Raw genomic sequence first — 7612 nt, forward strand, 5'->3', positions numbered from 1 at the left:
GTCGGTGGACTCCGCGTCCCCCCTGCTGAAGTCGACTGCATCCTCGTCCTCGTCCTCGGCGCCGCCCTCAAGGTTGTAGTACTCGTAGTAGTGGCTGCGCTAGAGCTCGCGTTGGTACTCCACCGTCGATTCCTCGACGGACAGACTCTTCTCTACCTCGACCTCGGCCACGCGCAACTCCTCTTCCCGACGCTCCTCGATCTCCGCTGCCTCCTGCATCTCCAGCTCCCGCTCGGTGACCTCATGAGGAAGCAGGTGCTCCATGGCCACCGCCGCCTTTTTGGACGTGGGTTGCATGCTGGATTCTGAGGTGGCCTGGAATATCTTGGCGTGTGCATCCTCGATCTTGGCGTGGATGGCCTCGACCCGGGCCATGGCGACATCGGCGGCACGGACAGCAGCTCGAGCGCTCTCGGTGTTTGCAGCCGTCGTCGTAGCAGCAGCTGCAGCCGTCTCGGCTGCTGCAGCTGCCCTGTCGGCTGCCGCAGACGCCCTCTCGGCGGAAGCAGCCGCGCTCAATGCGGATGCGGCGGCACTCTCGGTGTAGGCGACGGCGCTCTCGGCGCAGGCGGCGGCACTCGGGGGGGACGCGACCATCGTACGGGCCTTCACGAAGCGTTTCCACGGCGTTATCTTTGCAAGAAGGGGGTGCGGGAATGGGGATCGGGATTCGTGGATTCGGGGGTTGCCGGCACTGGAGCAGACGAGCCGGTGAAGCTTGAGGAGAAAGACTTAAATAGACCCGGATATTTTCATCGCAAACGGTTCCTAGAAAACAACTGTGTGTGATGTAGATATTTTTTTATTAGCTGTGAAAGACGAATTTGGAGTAAAGTGGCAACGGATGGTGTTTTAAATGTACGAGAAAATTTGTAGTACTAATACAACTGCCATGTCAAAATTTGGAAAATTTCAGGGGTCATTTGACCTTTTAAGACATTTAAGTGATTTTCTAGCCATTTAATGACCGAACTTGAAATTGGAACTACATGTACATGCAACAGCTAACCATAACGGTTTGAAAAGTCATATTTTGTGTACTTGTGTGCGATTTAAAACCATGTGCAGTAAATTGGAGGAATTTTCAAACATATTTGTCTAACGGCTATGACACAATTAAGCATGGAGTGCCATGGCATTTAAATTCCAAATAATTTAAAAAATATCAGAAACACATGAAACCTTGGTTGATGTAATTGTTGGGGAACGCAGTATTTAAAAAAAATTACCTATGATCACGCAAGATCTATCTAGGAGATGCATAGCAACAAGATGGGAGAGTGTGTCCACGTACCCTCGTAGACCGAAAGCGGAAGCGTTTAGTAACGCGGTTGATGTAGTCGAACGTCTTCGCGATCCAACCGATCCAAGTACCGAACGTACGGCACCTCCGTGATTAGCACACATTCAGCTCGATGACGTCCCTCGAACTCTTGATCCAGTTGAGGCCGAGGGAGAGTTCTGTCAGCACGACGGTGTGGCGACGGTGATGATGAAGTTACCGGCGCAGGGCTTCGCCTAAGCACTACGACGATATGATCGAGGTGTGTAATTGTGGAGGGGGGCACCGCACACGGCTAAGAGAAGACTTGGTGTGACTTTGGGGTGCCCCCCTCCCATGTATATAAAGGGGGGAGGAGAGGTGGCTGGCCCAAGGGGGGGCGCGCGCCATAGGGAGTCCAACTAGGATTCCCAATCCTAGTTGGAGTCCCTTCCTTCCAAGAGAGGGAGAGAGAGGGAAGGAGGAAGAGGGGAGAATGAAATAGGGGGCACAACCCCCCTCCCTAGTCCAATTCCGAGTGGCCATGGGGGGCGGCCTCCCTTGTTCTCTCCTTTCCACTAAGTCCCATGAAGGCCCATAAACTTCCCGGGAGGGGGGGGGGGGAGTGTTCTGGTAACCCCCGGTACTCCGAAACTCATCTGATACGACCCGAACCATTCCGGTGTCCGAATGTAACCTTCCAATATATGAATCTTTACCTCTCGACCATTCTGAGACTCCTCTTCATGTCGGTGATCTCATCCGGGACTCCAAACAAACTTCGGTTCATCAAAACACATAACTCATAATACAAATCGTCATCGAACGTTAAGCGTGCGGACCCTATGGGTTCGAGAACTATGTAGACATGACCGAGACACATCTCTGGTCAATAACCAATAACGGAACCTGGATGCTCATATTGGTTCCTACATATTCTACGAAGATCGTTATCGGTCAAACCGCATAACAACATACGTTGTTCCCTTTGTCATCGGTATGTTACTTGCCCGAGATTCGATCGTCGGTATCATCATACCTAGTTCAATCTCGTCACCGGCAAGTCTCTTTACTCATTCTGTAATGCATCATCCTGTAACTAACTCATTAATCACATTGCTTGCAAGGCTCATAGTGATGTGCATTATCGAGAGGGCCCAGAGATACCTCTCCAATACATGGAGTGACAAATCCTAATCTCAATCTATGCCAACTCAACAAACACCATCGGAAACACCTGTAGAGCATCTTTATAATCACCCAGTTACCTTGTGATGTTTGATAGCACACAAGGTGTTCCTCCGGTATTCAGGAGTTGCATAATCTCATAGTCTGAGGAACATGTATAAGTCATGAAGAAAGCAATAGCAGAAAAACTGAACAATCATTATGCTAAGCTAACGGATGGGTCTTGTCCATCACATCATTCTCTAATTATGTGATCCCGTTCATCAAATGACAACATATGTCTATGGCTAGGAAACTTAACCATCTTTGATTAACGATCTAGTCAAGTAGAGGCATACTAGGGACACTCTGTTTGTCTATGTATCCACACATGTACTAAGTTTCCGGTTAATACAATTCTAGCATGAACAATAAACATTTATTATGATATAAGGGAATATAAATAACAACTTTATTATTGCCTCTAGAGCATATTTCCTTCAGTCTCCCACTTGCACTAGAGTCAATAATCTAGATTACATAGTAATGATTCTAAGACCCATGGAGTCTTGGTGCTGATCATGTTTTGCTCATGTGAGAGGCTTAGTCAACGGGTCTGCAACATTCAGATTCGTATGTATCTTGCAAATCTCTATGTCTCCCTCCTTGACTTGATCACGGATGGAATTGAAGCGTCTATTGATGTGCTTGGTTCTCTTGTGAAATCTAGATTCCTTTGGCAAGGCAATTGCACTAGTATTGTCACAAAAGATTTTCATTAGACCCGGTGCACTAGGTATGACACCTAGATCACATATGAACTCCTTCATTTGCTGCTTCCGAAGCAGCTATGTATTCCGCCTCACACGTACATCCTGCCACGATGCTTTGCTTGGAACTGCACCAACTAGCAGCTCCACCATTCAATATAAATACGTATCCGGTTTGTGACTTAGAGTCATCCGGATCAGTGTCAAAGCTTGCATCGACGTAACCGTTTACGACGAGCTCTTTGTCACCTCCATAAACGAGAAACATATCCTTTGTCCTTTTCAGGTATTTCAGGATGTTCTTGACCGCTGTCCAGTGATCCACTCCTGGATTACTTTGGTACCTCCCTGCTAAACTAATAGCAAGGCACACATCAGGTCTGGTACACAACATTGCATACATGATAGAACCTATGGCTGAGGCATAGGGAATGACTTTCATTTTCTCTCTATCTTCTGCAGTGGTCGGGCATTGAGTCTGACTCAACTTCACACCTTGTAACACAAGCAAGAACCCTTTCTTTGACTGATCCATTTTGAACTTCTTCAAAACTTTATCAAGGTATGTGCTTTGTGAAAGTCCAATTAAGCGTCTTGATCTATCTCTATAGATCTTGATGCCCAATATATAAGCAGCTTCACCGAGGTCTTTCATTGAAAAATTCTTATTCAAGTATCCTTTTATGCTATTCAGAAATTCAGTATCATTTCCGATCAACAATATGTCATCCACATATAATATCAGAAATGCTACAGAGCTCCCACTCACTTTCTTGTAAATATAGGCTTCTCCAAAAGTCTGTATAAAACCATATGCTTTGATCACACTATCAAAGTGTATATTCCAAGTCCGGGAGGCTTGCACCAGTCCATAAATGGATCGCTGGAGCTTGCACACTTTGTTAGCACCTTTTGGATCGACAAAACCTTCTGGTTGCATCATATACAACTCTTCTTTAAGATATCCATTAAGGAATGCAATTTTGACATCCATTTTCCAAATTTCATAATCATAAAATGCGGCAATTGCTAACATGATTCGGACATACTTAAGCATCGCTACGGGTGAGAAAGTCTCATCGTAGTCTACTCCTTGAACTTGTCGAAAACCTTTCGCAACAAGTCGAGCTTTGTAGACATCACCGTCAGCGTCAGTCTTCTTCTTGAAGATCCATTTATTCTCTATGGCTTGCCGATCATCGAGCAAGTCAACCAAAGTCCACACTTTGTTCTCATACACGGATCCCATCTCAGATTTCATGGCCTCAAGCCATTTCGCGGAATCTGGGCTCATCATCACTTCCTCATAGTTCGTAGGTTCGTCATGGTCAAGTAACATGACTTCCAGAATAGGATTACCATACCACTCTGGTGCGGATCTTACTCTGGTTGACCTACGAGGTTCAGTAGTAACTTGATCCGGAGTTTCATGATCATCATCGTTAGCTTCCTCACTAATTGGTGTAGGAATCACTGGAACTAATTTCTGTGATGGACTACTTTCCAATTCGAGTGAAGGTACAATTACCTCATCAAGTTCTACTTTCCTCCCACTCATTTCTTTCGAGAGAAACTTCTTCTCTAGAAAGGATCCATTCTTAGCAACGAATATCTTGCCTTCGGATCTGTGATAGAAGGTGTACCCAACAGTTTCCTTTGGGTATTCTATGAAGATACATTTCTCCGATTTGGGTTTGAGCTTATCAGGTTGAAGCTTTCTCACATAAGCATCGCAGCCCCAAACTTTAAGAAACGACAACTTGGGTTTCTTGCCAAACCACAGTTCATATGGTGTCGTCTCAACGGATTTAGATGGTGCCCCAAAACTATAGCGGTAAATCAGTAAGAGACATCATAGATCGCACCATATCTAATAAAGTGCGGTTACAATATTCGGACACACCATTACGTTGTGGTGTTCCAGGTGGCGTGAGTTGCGAAACTATTCCAGATTGTTTCAAATGAAGACCAAACTCATAACTCAAATATTCACCTCCACGATCAGATCGTAGAAACTTTATTTTCTTGTTACGATGCTTTTCCACTTCACTCTGAAATTCTTTGAACTTTTCAAATGTTTCAGACTTATGTTTCATTAAGTAGATATACCCATATCTGGTCAAATCATCTATGAACACTACAAAAAAAAGACACTTCCGCGATGATATGTGTTTGTCACAGTAGGTCACGTTTTCTATCATGCATGTACATCCATGACAATTTTATGACAGAATCAAGATAGTCATACCTGTGCTGTCGTAGAAGTGTTCCATGACACCATCAAAATTATCATCACGGAAGTGTCCACTTCCATGACGATAAATCACGCGTCATAGAAGTGCTTTCGTCAAGGGTGACCGACACGTGGCATCCACCGTAACGGGACGCCGTTAAGCTATCGGGTCTGGTTTTGGATCCGATAACCCGTTAACAGCCCGGACCAATGAGGATTTTCCACCTGTAAAATTCTCATTGGCCGGAGGAAACACGTGTTCGCTCACCGTTGGGACAGATGTTATCCACTCATTGGACAGGAGGCGCCTATGATAGGTCGACACGTGGCACGGCCCAACAGTGGCCCATTCCGGTGAAAAGGCCGGCCCGTTTGACTTGGTCAAAAGGTAACGGGCCGGCCCACAGAAAGCCTGTTAACGGCCTGTTCGTATATAGCCCATTTACGGCCCGCTATCTACCAGCCCGTTATGGCCTATCGGAATGAAGCCCAGTAGCTTCATCTGGGCCGTCCAATATGATTCCAGCCCGTTGTAACTTCCGGCCCATGTATGGCCCATGATGTCTTTCGGCCCATATGAGGTCCTCTATAACTCTCGGCCCATTAAAGGCCCGAGATGAAACTGGCCCATAATCAATAGTGTATCGCTTTATACCCATTAACGACCCATTATTCCGTCAGCCGTTTCCAGCCCGTGTTAACTTTTGGCCTTCTAAGGGCCCATTTATTCTTGGGCTCATTTAGAATTCGGTTAGTTACGGTCCGTTACTGGCCTATTCCATTGGTGGGCCAAATTAAGCCCGTGGTTACATTCGGCCCGTTTGTGGCCCGTTAACCCGTTGGGCTATTTTCATAGCGTTATCAAATACGGCCTATTAACGGCCCGTTATGGTCCACGAATAATACGGCCCATGTTTGGCGAAATAATGATACGCCCCGTAGAAGGCCCATGGATACTACGACCCGTAGAAGACCAATGGATCCTACGGCCCGTAGAAGGCCCATGGATCATACGGCCCGTAGAAAGCCCATGGATCCTACGGCCCGTAGAAGGCCCACAGATCCTATGGCCCGTAGGAGGCCTATGGTTACAACAGTCCGTGTGTTGCCAAAAATAGGTTATTGTGGCCACTAGAAAAACGCGGAAAAAGAACTGCAGTGACTACAAGCAAACAACTAAACAAGACAATAGGCATCAAAGTTCGCCACCAATGCAAATATAGGGAACAAAGCAGCATATTACATACACTGGCCATCAAAATTGGCCACCAGTGGAAATAAACGCGGCAGCAAAACAAGTCCATAACTGAAACAACTTCAGAAGAGCTCAAGAAACGTTATCCTGGGTATCCACCATGCTGGCAATAAGCTTAGCAAGCTTATTAGCTTTGTCCTGTTTGGCGCTAAAATCCTCCAACGCTTGCTGTTGCACCAGAAAGTATGCATCTGAATGCTCCAGGGACTTCCGCAGTCCTTCCGCTTCTTGTCGCAGCACAGCTGATCGATGTCTTTTAGCTTGTAGTTGAGACTCAAGAAACCGAACTGATTCAGACAGTGAGTTTGAATAGCTTGTGCAAGCGGTAGTGGCCAGTAACTCGAACAGTAAACCAAGACAAGACTTTGGGGTTGCCTCAATGTCTTCAAGATAGTTTTCCTTGGCTGTTTTATCAGCTTTGTTGGAGACCAACAAGGATGTCTCACGATCCTGAACCTTATCTGCATTACTTCCTTTATCATTGCTTAATAAGGCACTCTTCCCCAATATTCTGTCAGCATTCTAAAAGAAGAAACAAGCAGACACATAACAGGTTTAGCATGTACTAGTATATGAAACTCATTTTGGTGAACCAGTTCATTAGTAAGGTGGACAAGATTAAATTACCAAGTCTTCTATTGCCAAGTAGTACATTATAAAAGCATCAAACAAACATATATCTATGTCCTATGGTCACTGCATTGTCTTGTCAAATCAAAATAGAGACACGGTTCAAATCATATCAGTTCAAGAGAAAGCAGCACTGAAAGAATACAAAGCGTGGGAAACTACACGACACGACAAGATTTCAGATGGGTACCACGGGTCTACATGTACAACAACACTATTGGCCCTGTTATGATGCTGGTAATGTGCATGATATGAGAAGTCAACTATATACACAATTGAAATTGAAATCAACAAAG

The sequence above is a fragment of the Aegilops tauschii genome, chromosome 5 (assembly GCF_002575655.3).
Source record: "Aegilops tauschii subsp. strangulata cultivar AL8/78 chromosome 5, Aet v6.0, whole genome shotgun sequence".
In the NCBI taxonomy this organism is placed as follows: domain Eukaryota; kingdom Viridiplantae; phylum Streptophyta; class Magnoliopsida; order Poales; family Poaceae; genus Aegilops; species Aegilops tauschii.